The 13,210-nt window shown below is 38.8% G+C and overlaps 1 protein-coding gene across 2 annotated transcripts in view; it reads right to left on the bottom strand.

The window, feature by feature from the left end:
* DNAJC5 (DnaJ heat shock protein family (Hsp40) member C5) overlaps positions 1–13,210 on the bottom strand; it is a 28,920-nt gene that overhangs the window by 12,333 nt on the left and 3,377 nt on the right. Inside the window, exons 2-3 of one of the 2 annotated variants that reach the window (XM_079321817.1) lie at positions 7,588–7,696; positions 2,054–2,121 (exon numbers count right to left, since the gene is read on the bottom strand). The gene's annotated coding sequence lies outside the window, so the exon portion shown is untranslated. The remainder of the gene's footprint in view (positions 1–2,053; positions 2,122–7,587; positions 7,697–13,210) is intronic. The other variant, XM_079321816.1, reaches the window with a different exon arrangement.

Below are 13,210 nucleotides of genomic sequence, written 5' to 3'. Positions count from 1 at the left end.
AGATTAAACCTGGCAGGCAATTTATGGAAGTCAGCCTTAATGTTCTAAATACATCCATGGAAAATTCAACCTTAGAAACACTAATTTGCTTTTCAGCTTCCCAAGAGAAACCCATCAAGTTTCGTAAAATTGGTGATACCTTTGCTTCTCTTGACCCTTTTGGAAGTTGTATTTAACTCATTAAAATAGCAAAGTGTTAGTACAGCCAAGGAAAAAGAAAATCAATAGTTCTCTGCCAGTTGAGAGAATTAAATACTCACAGAACATCCCAAAGAATGTCTGCACTGAAAAGGGTGACATCAGATCTGGTGGCTAGAAGCAGGGAAGGAGAAATTAAACTCCATTTGATGCACTGAAAGATGCTGCAAAGAATTTCAGTGGAAGTTGGCAGTGAGGGGGATAAATTTTTCCAGGAAAACATGCTGAGCTGTGTTGCAGAATGGAGGGTGGAGGTACTGACACCACTCACACAGATAGCAGGTGCTTAGGACAACACTGAACCACCACTCTGGATCTAGGAAGGGCAACCCTGAAATAAAGGGATGGAAGGCTGATTCCATGGACAATACCTACAGTGTGCAGGTGTCATTAGCCTCTGGAAGCAGACTAACAGCAGAACTCCTTATCTCCCTCCAGGGCTGAAGCACTGAGTATTTATTCAAGAACAAACCTCTGGAAACTGCAATCCTCAGCTACCACTATTCCCACCTTCCCCTGTGTAAGTTACAGGCACTGCTGTCCCTTGAATTTCCTTGCTGGAGGAAACACTGCTCTGGGAAACAGTTGTAGCTGTTCAGCTCCACTAATCAAAATCAAAAGGGACACAGGACACCCAACAACATTAGCTTCAAAGATACTACTACAGCAGGATGCTGGGGCACAATCTCCAGAATTCTAATTTTCTCAATGCCTGTATACTCACCAGTTTAAGTTCCTAAAAAATAAATAAAATAACAAAATCACTCTGTGAATGCACATGCCAACACACAGACCTGTACACAGGTGCTGTCCACAATATTACAGTGAACTGTTTACACACAGTGTGGGGAATCTGGCTGTAAACAGCTGCTCCAGAAAGTGAAATCCCACTGTAAAGCAGAAAATCCACCTCCTCCTGACACAGTGAATGATACCCACTAGACACAGGAGAATGGAGGTTATTAACCTTAATGGACATTGTTTGCAAAGGAGTTTGGTTAAAACCAGTGCACAGTGCATCCTCCCAGTCTTCCAAAATATCACCGATAACACAGAGAATGGAGGAACCCCCAAAAGGGAAAGTAAGAAGCAGAAGGAATGACCCAGACAGACTCAGAGAAGTGCTGGACAGGAGGAAGTTGCTGCTGTCCCAGCTCAGCCCAACCCTGCACATCTGTAACAAACTACCAGGAATGCTGTCAAGCCCTCCACAATTACAGTTGTAAGAGCATATTAAAAGATTATTAAAGAGTCCAGCTTGAAAATTATGTCTTGCCAGCTCTTACAAAAATAATGTCTAGTTGATACTTTATTATACAACTTTAGGAAGCACTCGAGGATTTTAGGAAAGATTTAGATTCCACAAAGCATTGCTGCTAAGTAGTAAAATCTAATGTTGGTTAAAGCTACAATTCCAGCTTTGCAAAGATTTCCAGTGCACAAAATTAACTAAAGGTGTTAATCCAAAATGGAATTATTCTATCCCAACCAGTATTTATCAGTAAAAGTCTAAATAAAAACACCAAGCCTGAAAGCACTTCAGTAAATATTGATTTGTCACAGAAAGTAACAATCACCACTGGCCTCCACATCCTGTCCATCTGTCTCAGATTCACTCAGAGTTGTCCTCACAATCTGGTAATTTTTAAAGGGAGAAAAGAACCAAAACATTTTTAAACGGGAGACAAGAGAAGTATACACAAGATTGTGTTACCACAAAAAATGAGGTGTTTTAGCCTTGGATTCCTGAGGCAGTAAGAGATTTTTATAGAAAGCTTTGTTTCCTCAGCAATATTTTGCATTTAAATGAGAAGTTACAAAAAAAAAAAAAAAAAAAAAAAAATCCAGAACTCACCTGGTGTGTATTTTGAATATTCTAAGGTAAGTGATAACAACCTTCAAACACCTCTGAAACTGATTCTCCTAAAGACAAAACAAAATCAAATTAGTTGTTCACCAATTCTCAAGTTGAGGATTCATTGATAAATTATCATCACATTACTGAACAGCAAAACCATAGAAGTGTTATATAAACACGTGTACCAAAATTTATATTTTGAGTCCCCACAATGTAAACACTTGTCTTTAGAAACGGTAAGCTGTCAAAATAAATTACAAATATTTAAAACCACAGAGTCAAGGCCTCTATGCTTTGAATCAGAGCTTCAGTCTCTTCCCCTCAACTTTTACCATGGGAAAGACACACACCTACCAAGTTGCACAGAAACTCTAAGAGCCATTATCTGTTTAAGACTTTGGACTTCTTCAACTTAGGCCTTTGTGAATATATGTACTGAGAATATGAGAAGCATGTTTTTCAAGTCTTGGTAATCTGTTGTGCTGTTAAAGAGACTGTAAAGCAGCTTAGCTAACAGAGCAGACCCTAAGCTCCAGCACTGGAGCAGCAGGCACAGCCTGCTCTGGGGAGCAACACCAGCTCCTCTTGCCAGGACAGATTTCCTCCAAGGAAACCACAGTGCCATCCAATTCACATTCCCTCATCCTGAAGCAGATCAGCCAAAGGAAAAAAAACAGTCTCATTTTGGTGTACAAGGAGGGAGAGATCCTGAGATGACCCAGCAGCACACACTTGGTCTCTCAGCAGTCAAGGCTCCAGATCAGCCATCACAGGGAAATAACAGAGCAGCCTGGGAAATGCTACATGGTGCTATGGAAAAAAAATCACTACAACAGATTAAAATACCTTTTGATTAAGAAGGTACAGGACACATCTAACCCACATTACCAATCACAAAGTCCTTATGTATTAGATGACTGAGCAATAAACCTCATGAGTGGAACTTCAGAGCAGCTTTTACCTGGCAAGTCATTGTTTAATTGTCATACAAACCCTTTTAGCAGCTTTCAGAGAACAAGCTCTGAATGCACTTGAGAAATAAACTCCCCATTGGATTTATAATTAGGCCTTTCATGGGCTGGAAGGTTCCAGCATGGCAAACAGAGATGTTGGGAATACACCCAGGGAGCTGCTGGCATTGCTGCCCACAGCAGTTGCTTGGTGCCATCTGTAAGAAGCTGCTTGATCCAGCAGCACATCCCTAAGTGGGTATGAATGAACCAACCAACAACTCAATAATCAGCTTATTGTTAATGGATCTGTTTAGCTCCTTTGATAGGAACCAGCAAAGGATTTTTCCTGAATAATGAAAGGCAGGAAGTTAAACTTTCCCAGAGTCTGTTCAATACTAGAGGGTGGATTAGCTCTCCAAGGAAAAATGTCCTGTTTTGAGAAGCTATAGAAGCTCCCAGGTTCTCTGCCCACAGCTTTCATTAAAAAATAACCCACAAGAACATTCTTTAAGCATTCATAGAAAGCTGCAGACTGTTAATGGTGCTGGCAACCAGAATTGTGGCTTCCTACCCAGATGAAGACCACCTCTAATTTTGCCAGTGATTCTGTTTCAGACAGCAATCTCAGATCCAAGTATGTTGACAGTCAAACTATGTTCAATTTATGGAAATAACAGAAGAAAGAAGTGAAGTCCAAATGAAACTGGGAAACAAATGTACTTTGAAAAAATGAGCTATCCTGCTAAGGTCAGAACTGGGCATATAATGATGTAAATATCATACAATGAGGTGTGGATAGAAGGCTCAAATACAATATCCTGGCCCAGGATCCATCAGCAGAAAAGTTAGTATTTTTCACAGCACTTATATATATAATAACCAGCCATGTAGAGACTCAAAATCTACAGTGAAGTGTTGTCTTAATCTGGATGCAAACAGCAATATTTCCTTCAGTCTCACAGCTATGCCAATACCAAGTTTCATTAAGAGCAGGCAGCCTGATTTACAGCTGAAAATAACCAAACAAGACAAAAATAAATTCCCAAGGAAACTGCTTCTTGTAAAAATCAAAGTATAGGAGAAACCCATGCCAGCTACTTTGCATCCTCCCTGGCAGCACTCAGCCAGCCCAGCACCACCCAGGGGTTTGCTCCCTCTGTTTCTGTTGCAACTGGCAATTCCAATTTAGTGACTCAGGAATGTTTTGATCTCCCCATCCAATCTCATTATTCAGCAGGCCAGATCCACTGACCCAGAGCTCTACATAATACCCTGCTTGTAATTACTTGTAAATATCCCCCCTCCTTATTACATGATATTCACAATCCAAACAAAAGCAGATAAGATGAAAGGAGAGACACTGGAAAAGGAACAGGAGGGTTCAAAATCCACATCAGTGCACAAGACCTGGTTCAACAACACACATGAGAAAAAAGGAAGCCAGGGGAGAGGAACATATAACTGTTTAAGAATCAGAAAACACAGAAATGAGTATGAAAATTAGAAGAAAAAAGATTAAAGAATGATGAAGATAAAAACAATGCAAACTGTATTCAGCAACATATTAAAACTGTGGCAAATTTTACAACACAAAGGAAGAAATTCACTTGGGGAGGTTGCATGCTCTTGCAACCTTTTTGCTCATAACAAAACCAGCTCCCCCAGCCTTATGTCCTGTTGTATCTTCCCCATATATTGGAACCATAAAAATGCTCAGCACCCTTTCCTCCTCTAACCATGAGACAGATACTCCCTTTTCCTTGCAGAAATCAGACATGTTCTCAGCTCTACTGGACAAAAAGCATATGTGCTTCTTGAGAATTCAAACCTCCTCTGAGAGATGCAGGAAAACCCTTTTTACTGAATAATTCTACTGACAGAATTGTCCTCAGACTGCTCCAAATGTTGTTACCAGAAAGGGGGAATTGTCTTCAGCACACATTGCTTCATAATCCATCTCCACATGTACAGGAGCTGTATCATGGTTAGCAAGTATTCAAAGAAATAAAGCTGCAATTAAGGCAAATACAACAAAGCAAATCAATACACTAAACAGAAACTCCCAAGTTTTTATTCCCACACCCCTTCTTGCTTACATGACTTGCAAAATGAATCACTACTGGAAAAACAATGTGAAAAAACTGAAGGGAAAGCAATGTGGCAAACAAGTGTCTGCAGAAGACCACCACTATTTTAAAGCACTCTTCTTCGCCCTGTAGCTGTCTTGAAATAAAGATTTTTAACCTATTAATTGGAACATTAACATTTCCTATCTCGTTAAAGCATCCAAGAGTGTTTTGGCAGTGCTTATATTTTTGTATCACTGCACAGAAGCCTTTCAGCTGAATTCTGCTATTCAGTTTGTGACCTTTTGATAAAGATCATGTGAGAGATCTCATATCCATAAAAACATTCTGTTTTAACATATAAGCCCTGATGGAAAGCTGAGTATCCAGGGAATTCAAGTAAATGCATATATCTCCCAGAAAAAAAGAACTTTACTGTGTCCAAATCCATCTGCCTTGGGAACAGAGGACATCTACACTGGAAGACTATGACACTAAAAACTTCATCAAATTCTCTTGAGTTCTTTTTAAAAAATAGAAAAACACAGCTTTTAAATAATTGAAATCTGGAACAATATAATTTTTTCTGCTAAATTCAAATCTGAACTGACATAACATCCACCACTGCTGACTGCAAGAGAGGTTACACTGAAACTTGTGATAAACTTAACTACAGCGACACAGTGTTGTTTCTCTAATGAGCTTAGCAGATTAAAATGTAGCCATTTAAGTCTGATTGACCAACCTGTTATAAAGACTTGTGACCTTGTACCCTACAGTAAGATCCAAACCTACTAAAGAACGTTTTCCATAACAGGGGAGAAAATATGAAGTTTTGGATTTGCATTTCTATCCTCTCTCCTTAATTAAAATAATTATTCTAAAAACCTGAGGGGGGAGGAGGTTAGTGGATTCCCTACTTAGGAATTCATTGCTCCTATTTGATCTTTCAGCAATACTGAATTATTGTTTATCATCACAGTACTTTATGTGCAGAGTGCAAGCATCACAAACTGCACATGGCTGTAAAAAAACCTCTATCTGCTTAGTTGGTTAAAAATCTCTGAAAAATCAGCAGCTCTCTTTGCTTTGTTCATTATTACTCTTAATTTTTCCTCCCTAAAAATAGTTTTTGAATCACTGTGACTACTCACTGCAAGTTCACTAGAACAAATTAGCCAACCCACAACATTCCCTGCTGTGGGTGGAGTGATGCTGATGCCACTTCTTCTGGAGAAGAAATACCTTAAACTTCTCCAAAGACATAAAGCCCCATTTCTGCTAAGTGGGTTGTATAAACTACATCAGTAAAAAAATCCTCATATTGTTAATGACTATATTGATACAGCCTAACTTTTAAAACAGAAAAGAACTCCTGGAACGGATGGGTCTACTCACATAAAAATGAGATTTATGCTATTATGTCACACCTAATGTAAGTAAGACAACTATAGGCTTTTAAAAAGGAATAAAAGAAAAAAGAAGTCAATTGTCTTGTGTAAGAGAAGGTTGAGAAAATCACATCAGTTGTCAAAACATAAATCCCTTGACAGACTGTTACAAAAAGAGAATTTAAGGAGACAATGTTGATCCAAGCAGCCCCTTTTTACAGCACAGGAGGTTTTTGTCTAGTCAAAAAGGAGAAACAAAGTGAGGTTACAAAGTACAACAAGAAAGCCAAATAAGCAGTTTGAGACACAAAAAGAACAGAAAGGAACACATCTTTCAAATTACAACTTGGTTGGCAAAGGGCAAGAAAATGATTTATCTGAAATTAACTTGGAAGGGCAGGGGAAGGTGGTTCCTCTCTGTGCTCACTGACAACAGTAGGAGATGGAGGGGAAAAAAGTTCATTCCTATATTCTTTCCCTATCAATTGTGAGGCAGATGAAAAGTTAAATGAGGATCACCCCATATAAACAATTTAAATAATGTAAAAGTATGGCCTTACAAACTGCAAAACATATATCAAAATTATTTTACACCTAATATGGTGTTAGAATTGCTTTGTCTTCAAATAAACACTATAAACACTCTTGGCAGTTTCAATCATGAACAGCTTTTGTTAAAGACTTTGAAATGATCACTTTATTTTAATAAGTAAAAAAGCAACAGAAGGCAATACTTGTATCTTCACCTTCATCTAAAATGATCCACCCTGGTGCTTCCCTTTTGAGAAACTTCTCCTATTTTCAGATTATTAGTTTCTGCTCTTTGATGGTTGTCTCCCACCAAACACACAAATCTTCCCCTTAAAAAGTTATGAATAAACAGGCAAAATAAGCAGAATTGAACAGCAGAACTTACAAAGAATTTGTTTTCCAGCAACAACCCCCCAGATAGCTCAGGAAAGCAAAAGCCAAAATGCCCTTGTATGATTACCAGGAACCCAATGTCACTGCCTCTTTCAGAGCCTATTTCACAGGATATTAGGTTTTATTCTAAAAATTAAGCTGATTTATTTAATAATACAGACAGAAAGTAAACTTCCTCCTCTCCCATTTACTTTTACCTCTTGTATCCAATCAGGTCCTCCAGCCTAAGGTGATGAATAATTATTCAAGCAGCACATGTATCCACTCACTAAGTTCCAAAGGCTTTAGTTCCAGAGATTATTTCTCCTGCAAAATTAAAAAATTAAGTGTATCTAAAGATCCTCTCTTCTCCTAATTGCTCAACTGGATTTCCCCAGTTTTTGTGGAGGATGGGGAGGAGACTATCTGATAATTTCACTTCCTCACAGAAACTGAGTAATTGGTGTTGTAAAATATATTTTAGGCTTCAAAAAAACCCAAATAAAACAAAACCAATAAAACATCACCAGGAGCAAGGAGTGCTCTGATTAAAAGTGGGGCACAGGCTGTAGTTGAAACCCCTGTGACCACAAATCCAAACAAACCAATACCCCCAGAGACCATCTCCAGGATACATATATATATATATATATATATATATATATATATGTAGATAGATAGATATATAGATATATATATATAGATATATATGTCATGGAAGACATTCTTCATGCCACAGATTTGTCCCCTCTGGGTGGTGTCAGATGTTACAGAAAATGTTCTTAAAGCTGCTTTGAGTTTCATATCTGTCCCACACAAATCCCCAGCACGTGGACATTCAGAAGCATGAAAGGAGTTAAAACAACAGAATTCCATTATAAAATCTGAACTGACCAGCACAGCTTGTACTATTCAAAACTTCTACTTGTTGTTTTGGCAGGAAAATACAACCAAGTTCCTTTTGAAGGTTGGGTGATGTCTTCACTGCAAATATTTCTGTTTCTTCTCAGGTGAATTAAATTAGAGCTCATGTCCAGAGGCAAACACACAGTAAATCACAGGAGAAAGCACCTTGGGGTAGAGAACATATTTATTCCCTATTGATCCCAAATTAATTCCTATGAATACAATGCTAATGTCACAGTATTCCTATAATATCCCCAGTACACCCCCTGCATGTTGGAGTAAGCATTTTCAGCTACAAATACCCAAACAAATCACAGGGCTGGATTAAAAAACAGCTTTAATTTAAACTGGCATTCTCTTACAGGAGAAAAACTCTTTGGTATTTTCTAACCATACAATGTGGTTTCACCAACAAAAAAGATTTATTTTATACTACTCCCCCACAAACCATAACAATATTTATTTCCCCTGTTCTCTCATTCTGCATACATTTAATCTACAGACTGCCTGATGAAGGATGTCCCCAGCTCCACCACTCAGTCTAGCAACAATATTTCATGGCTGCTTAAAAAGAAAAAAAAAATACCAAATCCATAATTTAGAAATAATAAGGCAACATAGAATGTATTTATCCTACTGATTTTCCCACTAACTCACTGGTGATTTAATAAGAGAAGACACAGCTTGAATTTCAGACCATGGACTTAGCTTGAAAACCTGACACTTGAGGAAAAAACATGTTCAGCCTTTATTTGTAACTGAGTTTTCTAACACTGTAATTGGAGAAGAATTAGAACACATATAGATTTTATACACTAGGTCTTCAGACAGGAGTCACATTTTCAGAGGGCTTAGAACCAAAAGGTCACTATTATACTGGGGCATAATTTAATCACTGCCATTCCCAAGGCCTTTCAGCTTCTGCACAAAGTATGCAATTATCACATTCAATCTTTTTTCCCACCTAAACAACTGATAATAAAGTCTCAAAACCCTATGCATAGTTTTTGACTGATGTTTTTATTCCTCCATCTGATTTTCACTAACACTGGAACAGGACAGATGTCTCTTCACTCTGCCTGTACCCCTGATGTGATGCCATCAGTGCAATGTTAAACCAGGGTCATTCCTATATTGTATTCCTCAAACCAAGGGTATGTCCTCCTGGAGATCCTTAACAGGAACAAAATTAGTTATAAAACAACACCTCTCCTCGTGTAGGGTTATTTTAAAATAATATTTTATATATCTACACATTTAAACAGCCTCAAATCAGTAAGAAGAGTGAAAGTCATCACAGATCCTTTTTAACAGCAAGAACTCCCTGGCCTTTATAAGGAAAACATAAAAAAAAAAAAAAAAGTCACAGGAAGAAATGTGGTTTTAAGATAAACTGCAGGAAACCAGGGTAAAGAGTTGTGCATTACAGGACAACCATAGGAAATGCTGGGTTTTCATCATCCAGGATGTTGCATCCAAGGTATATTCCATGCCAGGCCCAATAACAAAGTCATGCTGGCTGCTGGCCCTGTTATCCAAAGCACTCAGGAAAGAGTAAGGGAGGCTTGGGAAAATACCCTGTGCACCTTCCAAACACCTTCTGATTAATTCTGACTGCCTGGTTTTCCCAAGTCAATTGTGAAGAGCCAATGCTGTGCCATTTTAAAAGTGTAGCAAGAATGAAGTGAGCAAGTGTGGAAATCAGGAATTTTGTAGGAAAATATAGAGTGAGATATTCATTAGGGTAAATAAGTATCTTCCCTAATTACTGTCCAGACAAAAATATTTCTATTATACATTTATTCTGCTCTGTGATAAAAATGGTCTACTGCAAGCAAGAATGTTATTTCCCAGCATTGCAATTAGAGCCTTCAGAAGAAGGACTGACTGATAAGGGATTTGTCAAACCAAACCCCAAAATGATTAAATAAGCTTTCTAAAGAAAAGACATGCTTCAGACCCTACTTTTTCTCCACCATTCAGACCAGAAGAACTCCAAGACACACCTCAGAATTGTACATATGGAGAAAGCAGGGTCCCTGTGTGACAGAGGTCATCAGAACCTGAAATCCCACAGAAAATATTCCTCAGGTTCTCAAAGAACAGCAACTCAGAATGGACCTGGAACTTAAATCTATTCACTGCTCTGAACACTAACTGAATCTGGCTTTTAAATTCAATTTAAAACAGGAATCTTCCTGGGTATAGCTTCCCAGAAACAGGTCACCTCAGATTTCAGTGGATTTCATGGTCCCTTCCCTCCTCCTCAAGAACAGCAGGTGAGGAGATGCCAGGGAGTGCTGGGAAGAGTGCAGGATTCAGAACCTCCAAGCAAAGTCCCACCAACCACTCCAAACCTCTTCCCCAGCTCACTGCACCCACCAAGGGCCCCTGCCCAAAATGCCACACAGATCAATTCAGGTGAGGTACAGCAGATGGGTCCAATGTATCAGACCAAAGCTGACATCAGTCTGACCTGGAACTGCACTGGGATAATTCCAGTCCCTGGTGGATGTGGACTAGAGCACATCTTAAAAAAACACCAGACCCAGCATTGCTTCAACTCCCTGTCCAGATGATTTCACAGGGATCCCATATGGCCTTTGTGAAAACACATGAACATTAATTTTATTCCCCTTCCACCTGCTTTTATCACAATGTCAGGTGTCTCCCAAAGGCAGACTGCAGTCCAGACTCTGAAGAGGATTATACATATCCCATTTTGTCTGCTCATACCCCTTCCTGTAGTTCTATCAGAAGCAAGGCATCAGCTTCCATAAGGATCTCTGAACTACAGAGAAGAAAAATTAAAACATTACTTTAAAAAATTTTAACAACAATCTCTTTAATTGCCTACCCTCAGGAACCTCCGGAAGCAACCTGAAATTACAAATATCTCATTTGATGGGAACTAGCCTTGGTAGAAGGAATTTCCTACACCTGGTATATTCAAGATTACAGCAGTTATTACTAAGAGAAACTGCTCACAACATCTGGAGTTTGGACCCCAAGTCCCTCCTCTCTACAAGCAGCTCCAAACCTAATTATGTGTTTCCAGTAAACATCCCTGAATCCTCAAGATGTGAGAAGCAGATTCGTAAAGAAAATTCTCTGACAACTGACCCAGGCAAAGGCCTACATAAATAAAACTGCACAGCAACAGAAAAGGCTGCTAAGATATAAAATAAGTAATGGCAGATGGAATGGAAAGGAATATTTTCATTTGAAGCACAGCCAAAAAATTAAAGACATAAAAGGAGAAATGCAAAGAGAAGACCTCTCTGAGTTTCTGTTTTTTGAAACTGTGTAATAGGTGATGACATCAGAGAACTCTGGGCTTCTCCTTTCCCCACTGCAAAACATGAGCAATCCAGAGGTTCTGTACATTCACTTTTTCTACAGATTGCTCCTTAAAAGTCACAAAGCTTCCAGAACCCCTGACACTGAACATGACTTTAATAAACCCCAGATGAAACTAAGGAAGGACTGTGAAATTCCCTGTGACCAAAGCAGAAGAAGGATGGTGTAAGTGCTCCTAGAGCAAGCTGTTAAAAACAGTTCCTGACAGACACATAGATAAATATTCTCAGAGGGAAGAGGAAGGCCCAAAGGCAGGAGGGGAAAATGTGGGGTACTAGTGGATCCTTGATTTGTTCTTTTCTGTCACTGGTCTTAGATACTGCCTGTGATTGCAACCAGATCCACTGAACTGTTTCTTTGCATCATTCATTGGTCAGAAGCCACCAGCACAAAAATACCAGTTAATGAACACAGACTTATGTTACAAAACAGAAAAAAGTTCCTTAGTGATGCTTTGGTAACAGGTAACCAAACACTACCATTTTTTTTGTTTGCTCAACCATTCACCCAACAAAGTTTAGATGATGGCACTGATGTATACCAAAAAGAAAAACAAATAAAGAGCCCTAACCTTTCATTGAGAAACTCTATTGTCATTTACAAAACCCTTGAGCAGATTATGAAAGAGGAGATGGCAGCTGCTAATTTAACTTGGGCCTAGAGGACTCATTCTGTTTGCACCCCTGTGCACCACAAACCTTCAATTTTCTCATTTCAATACTTGCACAAGAAGATGAGAAACTTGCACCCACAGGAAAAAGACACTTAAATTTTACAGAATTTGGCACTGCAATACACTGGTGCTGAAAACACTTCATCATTAATGACAGAGGCAGAAAAAGGCTCTAAAAAGGCACATTTCAGTGCAATGCAGATACAAGATAATTGGAATTAGGAGTTACCAGGACATAAGAAATTTTGATATATGATAAAACAATCTTATTCATGTTCTCACAATAAAAAAACAATGTATGACCAATGCATTAAAATTCCACAATTAATGCCACTAATTAGAATTAACTATTGTATGCAAAAAAAAAAAAAAAATGTAACCCTTTTTACTGGCTACCATCACTTTATTAAAAACTTTTAAGCAATCTTTTGAGGGACTTTCTGGAACACAGGTCTATCAGTTTGCACAGCCTGAAATAGGAAGCAAAGTGCTTCTGACAGTAAAACATGCACTTTCCAACAATTGTTTTTATTGATTAAGACAATATTTCAACTGAGCTTCTAAAGAAATCCTAAGATATCCCAACATTCAAACTCCTGTCTTTCAAGACTGAAAGCAGTCACTGGTTAACCAACACCAACACCATGGAGCACCAGTACTGTGTAATTCAAATTACTTCAGTTATCAGAGCACCTGGAAAACAAACAACTTCAGGTTAAAAGAAACAGCTCAATCCTTCCCTTTGGTCCAGGCATTGGTGATGTTCCTCAATCCTTCCTCTGGATTCTGCCATGACCCAACAGTCCCAAGGCCCAGGTGGCCACACCTGAGACAGGGGACAGGGTCACTGCAGGACTCTGTGCCATCTGCTGAGAAGGTGAGGGTCACCTCAGAACCCCAGA

The sequence above is a fragment of the Erithacus rubecula genome (genome assembly GCF_903797595.1).
Source record: "Erithacus rubecula genome assembly, chromosome: 18".
In the NCBI taxonomy this organism is placed as follows: Eukaryota; Metazoa; Chordata; class Aves; order Passeriformes; family Muscicapidae; genus Erithacus; species Erithacus rubecula.
Note: the sequence above shows the minus strand (reverse complement) of the source record. Positions and strands in the feature narration are given on the sequence as shown.